This window comes from Mustela lutreola, chromosome 5 (genome assembly GCF_030435805.1).
Source record: "Mustela lutreola isolate mMusLut2 chromosome 5, mMusLut2.pri, whole genome shotgun sequence".
Taxonomy (NCBI): domain Eukaryota; kingdom Metazoa; phylum Chordata; class Mammalia; order Carnivora; family Mustelidae; genus Mustela; species Mustela lutreola.
The window spans coordinates 133,521,340-133,538,545 of record NC_081294.1 but is presented as its reverse complement, the minus strand read 5'-3'; the positions used below and the strand labels follow the sequence as shown (position 1 = coordinate 133,538,545).

The 17,206-nt window shown below is 38.7% G+C and overlaps 1 long non-coding RNA gene and 1 pseudogene across 1 annotated transcript in view; one reads left to right on the top strand and one right to left on the bottom strand.

The window, feature by feature from the left end:
- Positions 1–428: 428 nt before the first annotated feature.
- LOC131832859 (U6 spliceosomal RNA) lies at positions 429–529 on the top strand (annotated as a pseudogene).
- A 16,066-nt stretch (positions 530–16,595) lies between these two features.
- The window catches only part of LOC131832519 (uncharacterized), a 136,500-nt gene continuing 135,889 nt past the window's right edge, over positions 16,596–17,206 (bottom strand). The window contains exon 4 of the long non-coding RNA XR_009354082.1: positions 16,596–17,142. This is a non-coding gene — a long non-coding RNA (uncharacterized LOC131832519). The remainder of the gene's footprint in view (positions 17,143–17,206) is intronic.

Sequence of the window (17,206 nt, the reverse complement as noted above, 5' to 3'; positions counted from 1 at the left end):
GAAGGGAACTCTGTGATGTTAGAGAAGGTTTCCCGTGCCTTGCTTAGTGTAGATGTCTAGGAAAGCCATATTTATATAAAAGTAACTAGCGGGGCACCTGGGTGGCTCAGTGGGTTAAAGTCTCTGCCTTCAGCTTGGCTCATGATCTCAGGGTTCTGGGATCAAGCCCCGAATTGGGCTCTCTGCTCAGCAGGGAGACTGCTTCCTCCTCTCTCTCTGCCTGCCTCTCTGCCTACTTGTGCTCTCTGTCTGTGGAATAAATAAATAAAATCTTAAAAAAAAAAGTAACTAGCAACTATGAAGCTCAAATCCCATGCAAAAATTATTATAAAAAGAGAAAAAGAAGTAGAATAACTTGTTCCTATGCCAGAAGGACATGCCCATGATACAGATCAAAACTGTGATCTACTGTGCTCCCCTAAGTGAGGCTGAGCATCAGATATACTACAATTGGAACAATATACAGAGAAAATTAGCATGGCTCCTGCACGAGGCTGACATACACATTCGTGAAGCATTCCATACTTGGAAAAAACAAAACTTTGACCTGCTATTTCAAAATATCTAAAAGATATTAAGAAAACATTATAAGACATGAGAAAACAAAATACATTAGTCTTCCCTTATTCACAGTTTCACTGTCTGTGGCTTCAGTTACCTAAAATCACCTGTGGTCGGGAAGCAGGTGATCCTTCTTCTGGCAAATCATCAGATCAGTAGCCTCCTAACACTGCATCACAATGCCTACATCATTCACCTCACTTGTTTCCTCAGGTAGGCATTTTATCATCTCACATCATCATCCTAAGGGGGAGTACAGTCCAATATTTTGAGAGAGAGAAACCACATTCACACAACTTTCATTACAGTATATTGTTGTAACTATTTCATTATTACTTACTGCTGCTAATTCCTTATTGTGCCTAATTTATAAATTAAACTTTATCATAGGTATATTTGTATAGGAAAAAAAAATGTATGTAGGGTTTGGTATGACCTGTGGTTTCAGACATCCACTGGGGATCTTGGAACAGATTCTGCACAGAGAAGTGGGATCTGCTATATCTTGTAACTAGGAAAACTCTGAAATGAGGTGACAGAATTCACCAAAGAATAAAAAATGAAAGAAAAGTTATTTCAAAAGTTAAGAATAAACTAGAAGGACTATAAGTGTGAATAAATCCATTACATATTGTCTTAAACAGAAAGTGAGAAGAGGAAAATTAAAAAACAAAAAACAAAAAATCAATGAAGTATGAGATTGAAGGGATTCAAGAGGAAGAGGAGGTAGCAAATACTGAGGATGGAAAAAGAAGATTGGGTTCCTGGCGTATGGCATCCTTGGAGAAGAAAGCCAAAGTAAAAGAACAGGACAAATACTAAATACTCTCATTAAGAAAAATTTCCTGAAATAAAAAAAAAAGATTTCAATTTCACACTGAAAGCATAATTGAGAATACTAAATTAGAAGGACCAGTGTGTGGGTGCCCGGGTGGCTCAGTGGGTTAAGGCCTTTGCCTACGGCTCCCGTCATGATCTCAGGGTCCTGGGATGGAGCTCCTCGTCAGGCTTTCTGCTCAGCAGGGAGCCTGCTTCCCTTCCTCCCTCTCTCTCTCTCTCTGTTTGCCTCTCTGCCTACGTGTGGTCTCTGTCTGTCAAATGAATAAATAAAATCTTTAAAAAAAAAAGGACCAGTGTGATAAGACATAGTCTAGTAAAATTACTGAATGAAAAGAAAAGGGAACAAATTGGGGGAATATCTAGGAAAAAAGAATATATGACTTGTAAAGAAAAGGAAATTAGGTTATCACTGGATTTTTCAACAGAGTGCTTTATCCCAGAATAAAATGGATTAGCACATTGAATATATTTAAGGAAATAGAGTGAGAGCCAAGAATTTTATATTCAGTAAGACTGACTTCAGAGATAAAGAACATGAATTGTTGTCAACAAACAAGAACTCAGGGAGCATTATTCCAGTGAAAACTACCTAAGGAATCTACAAGAGAATGAGCCTCATACAATCAAAATGACTAGAGAGACATCAAACTAAGGACTGATGAGGATTACACATATGGTTAACATAAATTTCAAATTAAAATGTCTTGTTTTTTAGCTTATACCTATAACTTCACTGTGAGATGCTATTTCTTACATAGTCCACTACCAGTTTTTAAAACAAAGTGCACAAAAATCAGACTTGAATAAATGCATGATTCCTATCTGACTCAGAAGAAAGAAAGAAAGAAAGAGAGAGAGAGAGAAAGAAAGAAAGAGAGAGAAAAAGAAAAATGCCTGGGGAATATGAGAAAGATATTTGTTTGCTAATCTCAGGGTGTATGCTGGAGGGGCAGGGATCTTTGGGAGACTTCTCCAGGAACGTAGGAGCTGGAAGGCACCAATGCCCTGCCCTGTCCCCAGCCTAGGCACACAGATACCAGCAGGAACCAGTGCAGTAACAACACTTCCCACCTAATTTGCTAACAGTGCACCCCACCACCATGTTCCTCTGTGGAGACCCCTTTCATCCAAGTCTTCTGCTCTAGGTCTTCTCCCATTGCAGACCCAGGCAAACTTTGCAAACACTGTGTGCCTGCTCAGATGCCCTTATGCATATTCACCCCCTCCAACCTGTCCAGCCTCAGCAGGAGTTCTGGGGAACAGCAGGCCCCCTCCACCATTGGCTCCAGCAAGAACCGTGCTCTAATGCATGCCTGTTATCATGTTTTCCTCTGAACACACCCACTCCAACCCTGTCACAGGAGTTTTCTAAAGCAGCTCCAGGTCTCCTCCCACAGCCGACTTGCTTAAACCTTACCCATATCCTGTTCTCTGGCCCTGTGTTCTACTACAGATCTGCCCTTTCCATTATGTTTTTGGTCAGAGCCCACCCAAAGAGATGCCACAAGCCTGGCAGTGTAGAAGTAGTCCTGATAGAAGCCAGCACTATCCGAAATGACTCCTGTCACAGGGAGAGGGGAAAAAAACTACAAAACCAGTCTGACTGTAATACCAGCAGTGGACTGAGGGCAGATATTGGATCCAACTGCAGGCCCTGCCCAACAACAAATATTTCTCAGAAGCCAATACAGGGAAAGCACCCTGCAGTCTGATGCTATCACTCTCTTGTAAGCATATGGTCTGACTCAACTCAAGCTCAAACCAGCCCCAGATTTGGCCTCTAACAGCACAGGACCAAATCCTAATTATAACATGCAAAGAGAGCCATCACAGATGACAGGACTGAAGGCAAAAGTGGCTCAGCCACAACAGCAGGGTATATGCAACAAACATAGGAGACACCCCTGAACTGCCAGATTTGGTGAACAGGAGACACTATACGGCAGGGCACTACAGAACCTCTTCTTCATAAGGCTACTACTTTTGAGAATAGATATAAATGACTTTGCCTAACACAGATAAAAAGACACAGAGAGAGAAAATGAGAGAGAGAGAGGAATATGTATCAGATAAAAGGACAGGACAATATCATGGCAAGAGACATAAACAAAACAGAGATAAGAAATATGCCTGATAGAGAATTTATTTTTTAATATTTTATTTATTTATTTGACAGATAGCACAAGTAGGCAGGGAGGCAGGCAGAGAGGCAGGCAAAGAGAGGGGTGGGGAAAGCAGGCTCCCCACTGAAGCAGAGACCCCCATGCGGGGCTCGATCCCAGGACCCTGGGATCATGACCTGAGCCAAAGGCGAGAGGCTTTAACCTACTGAGCCATGCAGGTGCTCCCCCCTTTTTTAAACTGATAGAGAATTTAAAGTAATTGTCATAAAGATATTCCCTGGACTTGAAAAAATGAGTAGAAGATCTCAGTGAGGCCTTTGACAAAGAGATAGAAAATATGAAAAAGAACCATTCAGAGATGAATAGCTCAATACCTGAACTAAAAATACAATAGATAGATGCAAAAATTCTCACCAAAATACTAGCCTATAGGACCCAACAGTACATTAAAAGGATTATTTACCACAACCAACTAGGATTTATTCCTGGTATGCAATGTTGGTTCAACATCCACAAATCAATCAATGTGATACAATACATTAATTTAAAATAAGAACAAGAACCATATGATACTCTAAATAAATGCTGAAATAGCATTTGACAAAGTACAGCATCCTTTCTTGATCAAAACTCTTCAACCTGGTGATTCACACACCTGTACCCCAGGGATAAAAATATATGTTTATAAAAAATAAAAATTAAAACTCTTCAAAGTGTAGGAATGGAGGGCACATACCTCAATATCATAAAGACCATCTATGAAAAACCCATAGTAAATATCATTCTCAATGGGGAAAAACTGAGAGCTTTTCCTCTAAGTTCAAGAACATGGCAGGGATGTCCACTATCAACACTGCTCTTCATCATAGTACTAGAAGTCCTAGCCTCAGCAATCAGACAACAAAAAGAAATAATAGGCATCCAAATAAGCAAAGAAGTCAAACTCTCACTCTTTGCAGATGATATATTTTATGTGGAAAACCAAAAGACTGCACTCTAAAGCTGCGAGAACTCATACAGGAATTCAGTAAAGTGTCAGGATATAAAAATCAATGTGCAGAAATCAGTTGCATTTCTATATACCAAAAATAAGACAGAAGAAAGAGAAATTCAGGACATGATTCCATTTACAATTGCACCCAAAACCATAAGATACCTAGGAATAAATCTAACCAAAGAGGCAAAGAATCTGTACTTAGAAAATTATAGAGTATTCATGAAGGAAATTGTGGAAGACACAAAAGAATGGAAAAGCACTCCATGCTCATGGATTGCATGCTCATGGCAGCAACCTCTTCAACCTCAGCCACAGCAACTTCTTCCTAGAAACATCACCAAAGACAAGGGAAGCAAGGGCAAAAATGAACTACTAGGACTTCATCAAGATCAAACATTTTGTAGAGTAAAGGAAACAGTCAACAAAACCAAAAGACAACTGATAGAATGGGAGAAGATATTTGCAAACAACATATCAGATAAAGGGCTAGTATCCAAAATCTATAAAGAACTTATCAAACTCAACAACCAAAGAACAAATAATCCAATCAAGAAATGGGCAGAAGACATGAATCGACATTTTTGCAAAGAAGACATCCAAATGGCCAACATACCCATGATAAAGTGCTCAATATCTCTCAGCATCAAGGAAATTAGAAATCAAAACCACAATGAGATACCACCTCACACCAGTCAGATTGGCTAAAATTAACAAGTCAGGAAACGACAGATGTTGGTAAGGATGCAGAGAAAGGGGAACCCTCCTACATTGTTGGTGGGAACACATAAAGATACAGAAAAAGATTCCATGCTTATGGATTGAAAGAACAAACATTGTGGAAATGTCTATGCTACTAAAGAAACCTACACATTTAATGCAATCCCTATAAAATACCATCAAATTTTTTCAAAGAAATGGAATAAATAATCCTAAAATTTATGTGGAACCAGAAAAGACCCCAAGTAGCCAGAGGAATATTTAAAAAGAAAGCCAAAAGTTGGTGGCATTACAATTTTGGAAATATCTTCTCCCATTCTGTCAGCTGTCTTTTGGTTTTGTTGACTGTTTCCTTTGTTGTGCAAACGCTTTTGATCTTGATGAAGTCCCAATAGTTCATCTTTCCCTTGCTTCCCTCGGCGTTAGTGATGTCCTGCGAAAAAGTTGCTGTGGCTGCTGTCGAAGAGATTGCTGGCTATGCTGTCCTCAAGGATTGTGATTGGTTTCTGTCTCACACTGAGGTCTTTCATCCATTTGGAGTCTATTTTTGTGTGTGGTGTAAGAAAATGGTCCACTTTCATTTTTCTGCATGTGGCTGTTCAATTTTCCTAACACCATTTGTCGAAGAGACTGTGTTTTTTCCATTGGACATTCTTTCCTGTTTGTCAAAGATTAGTTGCCCATAGAGTTGAAGGTCCATTTCTGGGCTCTCTATTCTGTTCCATTGATCTATGTATCTGTTTTTGTGCCAGTACCATACTGTCTTGATGATTACAGCTTTGTAATAGAGCTTGAAGTCTGGAATTGTGATGCCGCCAACTTTGGTCTTCTTTTTCAACATTCCTCTGGCTATTTAGGGTCTCTTCTGGGGTAGAGGGATAGGGATAGGTGGCTGAGTTATGGACATTGGGGAGGGTATGTATTATAATGAGTGCTGTGCAATGTGTAAGCCGGATGATTCACAGACCAATACCCCTGGGGCAAATAATACATTGTATGTTAATTTTTTAAAAATTGAGCTACCCTATGACCTGGCAATTACACTACAGGGTATTTACCCCAAAGATATAGATGTAGTGAAAAGAAGGACAATATGTACCCCAGTGTTCATAGCAGCAATGTCCACAACAGCTAAATTGTGGAAAGAGCTGAGATGCCCTTCAATGGACAAATGGATAAAGAAGATGTGGTCCATATATACGATGGAATATTATTCAGCTGTCAGAAAGGATGAACACCCAACTTCTGCATCAACATGGATGCAACTGGAGGAGATTATGCTGAGTGAAATAAGTCAAGCAGAGAAAGTCCATTATCATAGAGTTTCACTTACTTATGGAAATAAGGAGTAACATGGAGTACATTAGGAGAAGGAAAGGAAAAGTGAAGGGGGTGCGCTAATTGGAGGGGGAGATGAACCATGAGAGACTATGGACTTTGAGAAACAAATTCAGGGTTTTAGAAGGGAGGGGGGTGGGGGGAGAGGTGAGTCTGGTGGTGGGTATTAAGGAGAGCATGTATTGCATGGGGCACTGGGTGTTATATGTAAACAATGAATCTTGGAACACTACATCAAAAGCTAATGATGTATTATATACTTACTAACATAACACAATAAAAACAAGAATAATTTTAAGCCCCCCCCCCTCCAAATGGTAACAAGTAGTGATAAAGATAAAAATTTAAAAGAAGCAAAAAAACCAGCTACATACAAGGGAGACCTTATAAGGCCATCAGCAGATTTTTCAGCAGAAACTTTACAGGCCAGAGACGAGTGGCATGATATATGCACAGTGTTGAAAGGGAAAAATCTGCAGCCAAGAATACTATATCCACCTAGGCCATCATTCAGAATATAAGGGTAGATAAAGGGCTTCCCAGACAAAGGGAAGTTAAAGGAATTCATCACTACTAAACTAGCCCTACAAGAAATGTTAGAATGGACATTTTGAGTAGAAAGGAAAAGATATAAGAAGAAAAAGTAGAAAGCACAAAAGCAGTAAAAGTAAGTGTATAAAAATCAGTGAAGGGACTCACAACATAAAAGGTTGTAAAGTATGGCACCATATACCTAAATGTGGGGGTGGTGCTTGTGGGAGTAAGAAGGGGTTCAAACTTAAATGACTATCCACTTAATATAAACTGCTCTATGCAGATGTGACATAGAAACATAATGTTAACCACAAATCAAAAACCAGTAATAGATATACAAGAAATAAAGAGAAGAGATCCAAGTGTATCACTAAAGAAAGCCAGCTTATTGTAAGAGGAGAAAGCAAGGGAAGAAAGGACAGAGAAAAGCTACAAAAACAACCACAAAACAAGTAACAAAATGGCAATAATACATACCTATCAATAATTACTTTGAATGCAAATGGACTAAATTCTCCAATCAAATGACATAGGGTGAAGGAATGGATAAAAAAGCAATACCTATCTATATGGTGCCCATAAGAGACTCATTGCAGACCTAAAGACATATGTAGATTGAAAGTGAGAGGATGGAGAAACATTTATGATGCAAATGGATATGAAAAGAAAGACACAGTAGCAGTATTTATATCGGACAAAAAAGACCTTTTTTTTTTAAATATTTTATTTATTTATTTGACAGAGAGAAATCACAAGTAGATAGGCCAGCAGAAGGGGCGGGGGAAGCAGGCTCTCTCCTGAAACAGAGAGCCCGATGTGGGCCTCGATCCCAGAACCCTGAGATCATGACCTGAGCCGAAAGCAGAGTCTTAACCCACTGAGACACCCAGGTAGCCCCAAGAGACTTTAAAATAAAGACTATACCTAGAGAAAAAGAAGGAGACTATATAATTATAAAGGGGACAATCAACAACACAAGAAACAACAGCTCTTGGTGAGGATGTGGAGAAAGGGGAATCCTCTTGCACGGTTAGTGGGAATGCAAACTGGTGCAGCCACTCTGGAAAACAGTACGGAGTTTCCTCAAGAATTTAAAAACAGAGCTGCCCTATAACCCAGCAATTGCACTTCTAGGTATTTATCCAAAGAATACAAAAATACTAATCCAAAAGGATACAGGCACCCCAATGTGTATAGCAGCATTATTTATAACAGCCAAATTTCGGAAACAGCACAAGTGTACATAGATTAATGAATGGATAAAGAAGAGGTGGTATGTGTACATATATATATGTGTACGTATGGGTATGTGTGGGTGTGGGTGTGTGTATACACACTCAGCCATAAAAAAGAACATAATCTTGTCATTTGCAACAATGTGCATAGAGCTAGAGAGTATTATGTTGAACTAAATAAGTCAGTCAGAAAAAGACAAATACTCTGTGATTTCACTCATATAAACAGAACAAATGAACAAAGGGGAGAAAAGGGTGGGGGGATGCAAAGCAAGAAACAGATTCTTAACTATATAGAACAAATGGTTAGCAGAGGGATGGTGGGTGGGGGAATGGGTGAAATAGGTGATGAGGATTAGGGAAGGCACTTGTGATGGGCACCTAGTGTTGTATGAAGTGTTGAATACTATATTGCACACATGAAATTAATATTACACTATATGTTAACAAGTAGAATTTAAATAAAAACTTAAAAAATATATGGAGACAAATAAAAGTGAAAATACAGTGATCCAAATTCTTTGGGAGGCAGCAAAAGTGGCTTTAAGAAGGAAGTTTAGAGTAATACAGGAAGCATGAAATATCTCAAATAAAAAACCTAACCTAACCCTAAAGAAACTAGAAAAGGAACAAAACCCAAAACCAGTAGAAGAAGGAAATAATAAAGAGTAATGCAGAAATAAACAATATATAAACTAAAACACGCACAAACAATAGAAAAGATCAATGAAACCAGGTTCTCGTTCTTTGAAAAAAATCAACAAAATTGATAAACCTTTAGCCAAACTCACCAAAAAGAGAGAGAGAGAGAGAGATGACTCAAACAGAATTGGAAATGAAAGAGGATAAATGACAACTGATACCACATAAATACAAAGGATAAGAAAATATCATGAAAATTATATGCCAACAAAGTCAACAACCTGAAAGAAATAAATTCCTAGAAACATATCATCTTGCAAAAGAGGAAGAAATACAAAATTTGAACAGACTGATTACTAGCAATCAAAAGACTCTAAACTGGGGTGTCTGGGTGGCTCAGTCAGTTGAGCATCTGCCTTTGGCTCAGGTCATGATCTTGGGGTCCTGGGATGGAGCCCTGCTTCTGGGTCCCTGCTCAGCAAGGGAGTCTGTTTCTCCCTCTCCCTCAGCCCCTTCCCTGCTCATGCCCTCTCTCTCCCAAATAAGTAAAAATCTTAAAAAACAAACAAACAAAAACTCTGAATAAACAAAACTCCAGGACTAGATGGCTTCATAAGTGAATTCCACTGAATATTTATTTATTTATTTAAAAATTTTTATTTATTCATTTGTCACAGAGAGATATCACAAGTAGGCAGAGAGGCAGGCAGAGAGGGGGGAAGCAGGCTCCCCACTGAGCAGAGAGTCCAATGTGGGGCTCGATCCCAGGATCCTGAGATCATGACCTGAGCTGAAGGCAAAGGCTTAACCCACTGAGCCACCCAGGTGCCCCTCCACTGAACATTTTTTTTTTTTTTTAAGAATGTATTTACTTACTTGACAGAGATCACAAGTAGGCAGAGAGGCAGGCAGAGAGAGAGGAGGAAGCAGAGAACCCAATGTGGGGCTCGATCCCAGGACCCTGGGATCATGACCTGAGCCGAAGGCAGAGGCTTTAACCCATTGAGCCACCCAGGCGTCCCTCCGCTGAACGTTTAAAGAGTTCATACTTAAGCTTCTCAAACTGTTCCAAAAAAAAAAAAAAAATAGGAAAAAAAGGAAAGCTTCTAAATTCATTCTATAAGGCTAACATTACACTGATCCCAAGACCAAAGACAGTACAATAAAAGTACAGGCCAATAGCTGATGAACACAGATGCAAAAATCTTCAACAACAACAAAATATTAGCAAACCAAATCCACCAATATGTTAAAAAAAATCAACCACTATGATCACGTGGGATTTATTTCTGGGATGCAAGGTGGTTCAATATTTATAGATCAATCAATGTGAGACATCACATCAAGACAAAGAATAAAATCCATATGATTATTTCAATAGATGCAGAAAAAGCACTTGCCAAAGTATAATCCAACACAGTAGATTTAGAGGGAACATATCTCAATTAATAAAGCCATTTATGAAAAACCCACAGATAATATCATACTCAACATTGGGGAAACACTGAGGTCTTTTCCCCTAAGCACAGTAAGATACCATCACAACTGTCAGAATGGCCAAAAGAAAAACACAAGAAACAAGTTCTGGTGAGACTGTGGAGGAAAAGGCACTCTTTTGCACTGCTCGTAGGAATGCAAACTGGTGTGCCATTGTAGAAAATAGTATGGAAATTCCTAAAAAAATTACCAACAGAATTATAGATCCAGTAAACTCACTATGTGGTATTTACCCAAAGAGTATAAGAACTCCTATGTTTAGTGCAGCATTATATTATACACACACACACACACACACACACAAAGTGGACTGTTACTCCGCCATATAAAAGAATGAAATCTTGCCATTTGCATTAACTATGGAGAACAAACTAATGGTTACCAAAGGAGAGGTGGGTGAGGGGATAGATGAAATAGGTGAAAGGAATTAAGAGTACAGTCATCATGATGAACACCGAGCAATGCACAGAATTGTAAAATTGCTAAATTGTATGCCTGAAAATAATATAACACTGTCAATTATACTAGAATTAAAAAATAAATAAATAGGTACAATTTAAAAAATAATTGTTAAGCACAACATTTAGGCGAACAAAATACTTCTTCAAATTAAACTTGTAAGCTAGCACAAACCACCATGGTCATGGAATAAATCCCCAAAGTTTGCCTGATGGGATTTTTCAGGGCCCAGCAAATGATGTAGGATAGGGAGAAAGGGGGGAAAAAATCTGTTACAGGGAGCTTGGGAGGACCTATTGATGCACTGTGCTAGGCCAGACAGGTAAATCATGCCTGATTTGTAAGTGGTTTGGTCATCCCGTTATATATATAGAAATAAATTAAAGAAACCCAAATATTGATATGTCAAATTTATGGAGCTTATTCATCTCAGATCCTGGAGTGCCCAAAGCTGAAAAAAGATTGTTGCATTTATGTCAAGTTGCTTTTAGACTTCTGCATTTTACTTCATGGGTTACCTGGAAAGATGAATCACTGTTTTGCCAGTGAGCATCTTCAAACAAAGAGGAGAATAAGATTGACATCACTGTTCAGATCCATTAGTCAAACTACAGTGGCTCTGGACAGGCAGTTTCCAAAATACATCAGCCTCATTTATACCCAACAGCAACAACAGATAGTAGGCATTTTTCTACTGTGGCACGAGGCTCCCAAATACGAAGACAGAAAGTGGTTTTTGACACACACTGCTTTTAGGAAAAAGATTGGAAGTGGGAGGTAAAATAACAGAGTAAATGTCTATATCCTAATGATTACAGAGAGGAAAGAAAAACTCGACTTCACTTAAGGGCTAGATTAAAATCACTGAGGGAACAAAAGAATACAGCAGGAAGTCAACTGGTATGATAAACAGTGATCTCAAAAGCTATGCCACTTAGGTCTAAATGTGCCTAAGGAAGTAGAAGATTCTGCTTATTCTTGACAATTTTTGTTCCAATAATATCATCCCACTGTTTATTGGTTTTAAGTAGTTCATTCCTTGTAGTTCGGGCATCCTGCATACCATAACATTATTAACTGGGATTCTGATAATATACTATCTAAAAATGAAAGAAAAATATACTATCTAAAAATGAAAGAATAATTTAACTTTTCCTGGTCACTGATGCACTGAGCAGAATGTATGTTTTACGTGTTTTTAACCTAGATTAATCTAGGCTTCTACTATTGGGGTGAAATATGCCAGCTGAGAGTAAATCTGATTTCTTATTACTGTAGAAAAATAATATGTATTTATTTGCACATGTAATGGTTAGTGTGGCAGGTAATATGTTCATGATCTCACTTAGGTTTTAATTCTCACATCAAAATTTCAACTAAGTCATGACATTTCATTTCTGCTTTTACATCTGAGGAAAAAACAAGATACAAAGAAGTTAAAAATTAGCTCAAAATCAGACATTTTAGAGGTGGAACATCCAGAATATGCTCTTCAGTCTTCCTGGCCCTAAACTATGCATTTTCCACTCATCTACACTGACCGAAGGAAGAGAGAGTCAGCGCTGACAGATGAGAGAACTGTTCTAAATGTGATAGTTAACATTCAACCATTTGTGATAGCATACAACTAAGGCAGGCAGGCCACATGAAAAGAATTCCCTTTGGAGAGCCCATACTACTAGCCTAAGGGCAAGGATTATTTTGCATGTGTTCCCACCTTCACTCCACAAAGTACAGGACTTAGGGGTCTTTCACCAAAAGCAGTCAGATGAATGTGCATTGATCAAATATCAGTGTCCATACATGTGGGGAGTCCTGGGAGAGTAGACTAACCCTTGGATTAGGAGTGTGTACAAAATTCTGTAGTGGCTTTAGAATATCTAGAAAGGATGGTCCTAGGGGTAGCCACGTGATTTAAAAAAAAGTAAAGAAAAGACCAACTGGGAGAATTTGTCTTGAATCTGCACTTACAGGAGAAGAATAGTTTGTGTTTAATACATGTTGCTTTAGAGTCACTTTGGGGCTGGTATATATCACAAAGTGCTAAAATGCTTCAGAGCCCACATCCTACTCCAGTGACTTAAAAGGAAGAGCGTTGGGGGAAATCACAGGATATGGGGGATGGGGAGGACAGCTGCAGGGGAACTTGGAGATGGCTTTCAGATTAGCAGTCGTGAGTTTGGACTGATTTTGCATGAAGGATGAAGTGGGTATTGGGAGAGAAATGGACAAGGCCTGAGAAGGTCCTCACATACGGTTAGCATTATCTCCAGGGATGGAGTAAAGGTGGAAGCAGAAAGAGCACCGTGGTTGGTTGGCAGTGGTTCAAGTTACTGAGCCTGAGCAGGACTCTCACAGAGACAGATGGCCAACTGTGCATTGTGGAGAAATCGGAGGAGCACTGAGGCCAAGAAGCAACCAAATGGAATTTTGGCAAAGTGTAAATCAGTAGTGAGGGGATAAAAGCGATACCTGAGGGAAATATGCTGTTTTAGCAGTCTAAGTGAGTCTGGGGCCGAGGGGACTCGAAATTATTTTTTCTCTTCTCCGTGCCTCATTTTCTTTACAAAATCCATCCATCCTCCTCCACAAGCATTAAAAAAAAATTAATCAATAAAAAAATCTTGGATTTTCTGTGGCCTCAGTATCTCCCAGAGATTGAGCCTACTTTCTGTGGGTTTAAAAGAAAAAAACAAAAAGCATGTTTGATAACAAAGTTTTGGAGCAGCGTTAACAAACAGGAGGCTGGAGGCTCTGAAGGCTCCTTCTCATCTGCATGCCACCACTGCTCACTGTTACAAGAATGCAGCTTGACACCTTCCTCTGGACATATCTTTATCCCTGCTGACAGCAGGATTAATGGCTGTGCTCAGAAGAAAGTCAGCTGTCACAAAAAGTTTACTTCCTATAGTTGTCTTTCCTTTCTTTGTGCTGTGTAAGCTTTTTCCACCCCCCCCCCCTTTTCTGGATTAAATGGTGTGTTGTTCAGAATTCTTCATAGCAAACCACAGAACCTGCTAGATCAAGCAGAACTGGCAGGGAAGAACTACAGTGTATAGGTAGTTCATACAATGTTTGGAAGACTGAGGAAAAGGCTCTAGCCTCCGTGTCAACATTGTGTAATGGAACACATAGATTCTGCCACGCCAGAAGCCACTACCCTAACTGCCAACACTAGAACCATGTGGCTTTTGTTCTTATTTTTAAAATTATTTGTTAATTTATAATAATTACTCTGACAGGTATGTAGCTTATATTCTTGCTGTCTTACCCAACAACTGTAGTGACTGTAGTTATTGTTCATTGGAGAATTTCTATGAAACGGGAAGAAATCTCATATTTAGAGTTCTGAAGAGAGATTAAGAAATAATTTTGACTCTCCTGGCTTAAGGTAGCCTAGTGGAGGCATAAATCTGACATTTTCAGTATGTGGACATGTTCTGTGACTACATCTTCTTAGGAGCTTTACAAACTCATTTAGCACATTCCTCAGAAAGAAACTAAATCAAAGTAATTGGTATATGGTATTGGGTTTCATGGATTATGAAGTGGCCTCTACAGTCTGACAGGAGGAAGAAGCAAGGGAGGCTGTGAGCTCTGTGGCACCAGCCATGGACTCGGCTCATTCCCTCAAACCTACAGCTGCCTTGGGCACCTCAAACCTGCGTGCAACCAACCACCTGGAGTCTGTGACTCAAGGTCAGAAGCTATCACCTTACAAAGGTGTTAGAAGAAAGCAGTTCAGTTCAATGCCTAAAAAATATTGAAACAAGGATTAAGAAGATCCTTAGAAAAAGATTAAGACCCATTCTTTTTCAAGGGAGAGTAAGACTTATTTTTTAGAATTAGTTACTGTTAAATATAGTAAAATCCCCTTTTGAGAGATAAAAGTCAAAAGAATGAATATAAGTTCAGAAGAAAAAGCAACCGTATGAAACTTAATCCTAAAGATGTTATTTGTTTCAGACACTTAACCTCAGTATCATTAGGCTAAAAGAACAATGACCTGTCCCAGACAAAAGCACTGATAACACTTTGGCTTAAATAAAAGAGAGTCTAGGGGTGCCTGGGTGGCTCAGTTGGTTAAACACCCAATTGTTGGTTTTGGCTTGGGTCATGATCTTACGGGATGTGTGACGGAGCCATGCATCAGAGGGGGGAGACTGCTTCAAGATTCTCTCCCTCTAACTCTCCCCACGCTCATGCACAGGTGGGTGCTCTCTTAAAAATAAATAAATAAATCTTTAAAAAATTAGATAGTCTATTTTTAACCAATCATAAATTTATAGAGGGCTTCTTGAGGACTCAGAGCACTTGGTCTATATCTTTAAGATACTTTACTTTTGGTGGGAAAGAAGATTAACATACATGAAACCACTAGCAAAAGAAAAGGCAAGAAATAAATTGTAGTTCATACTTGAGAGCCAGAGTGATAAGCGACAGGCAAAACTTGACACTATAGGACACATTCAAGTTGCACATTAGATCACAATTTATTGTGATCAGTGTCTGAAAGACCCGAACTTCATGCTCTTCCCAAAGCAGTCATTCAGAGATAACTTACTGAATATTTAGGCATTGCCTTCATGGTAAAATAACTTTCTAAGGTTGAAAAACAAGAGGTAGAAGGGAAAAGAATTCAATCACCTATCACTCTCAATATGACTGCCATCTTTATAATGACAGTATCAATTTCTAGAAACCTCTTCAAGCAAGGACTTTGATCCCATGTATCTCTTTTACTCTTTCTTAAGTCTTCACCTGATAGAGTGACATCATGGGGTTATTTTACACCTCTGAACAAAGATCTATGGCCTTGATTCAAAGATATAAAAGAGGAATTCAGTAGGAATAGTTGCTTTTATACTTTCCAGAGGTTGCTCTCATTCCTTGACTCACGACCTTGTATCCCTCCCACCTCTCCTTCTGTTACCCGATCTCCGTTTTTCTAATACTGACCTTCTGCTTTCTTCTCATAAGAATCTTCGGGATTCCAGTGATAACCCAGGATAGTCTTTCCACCTCAAGAGCCTTAGTTTAATTACATTTGCCAATTTCCTTTTGCCATGTAAGGTAAAATATTCATGGGCTCTTGGGATTAAATATGGATATTTTAAGGGGGCCATTATTCAACCTACCATACTAGGCACCACTAACCATTTATGACCTTGGTCTTTCTCTTACTGAACTTTGTTATATACACTAGCAATAATTTTGACTTGAACTTTTCTTTGTGAGTGTAAGATTGTGGATCCGTTTTTTTTCCTTTTACACAGATTTGTAAGTAACTGTGGAAGGGCAGCATTTTCTAGGATAGAAACAGATGAGAGCCATCATCTCCTTGCAGCAGTGGGAAAATAAAAATGGGAGAGGTGACGATGTTAGCTAAAGCTTGGGAATAGGGTAACTTGAAAATGGTGTATTAATTAAATGGTGTTTAATTAATAAAATGCTTGGAGATAATTTGTGGATTTCATTTACTAGACTGCACCTGTCCCTTTTTCTGTGAATTATTAAGAGGTGACAGTCCATAGAAATACACAGCCTCTTTTATGGTGAACTGTGTTCACCTGAAGTGATAAGTTACTGAGAGAAGAAAAGACTATCAATAATAGTTTTATATTTTTAAAACAATAATTTCCTCTTAGTCCAGACAGAAGCAACATGCTGTGCAAAATTATACATCATGTAGCAACAGCTGAGAAGTCAACATATATCATTATCAATGCTGCCTCTATAAAAGCCCCCCAAATTACCATATCTAACAATAATTTCTACTTTAATAAAGAGAAAAGGGGACACAGGAAGAAACCAACTTATTCATACAAATGGTTGGTTTAACACATAGTGAACAAATTGATGTGTAAATTGGCTTTGATGAATGCTTGTGTTAAATGTGGTTATTTATTATGAGTTCCATTATATAAATTGGTTGCAAAATTATAACAAATGTTCTTTATTAATCTTACCTTCTCTGTGGCTAGAGAATGACTCAAGGCAATTATCTTTCATGGACTTCAGCATCATTAGTGCTGATGCGCTGAGGAGGGCAGACAAGTTCTAATAATACACAGAAAAGAGAAACATGCCTTTTCTTTGCTTCTTACATGGAGAGGTGTTATCTCTCAATACAGTTTTCCTTCATCTCCAATTAAATCCTTCAAGTTGTTAGTTTCTGGTATTTTTGCAGTAACAGCAGCTGTAGGTATAAGAAATATCTTCCATATTATGTTCTTTATGGTATGACATTTGAAATTTAAACA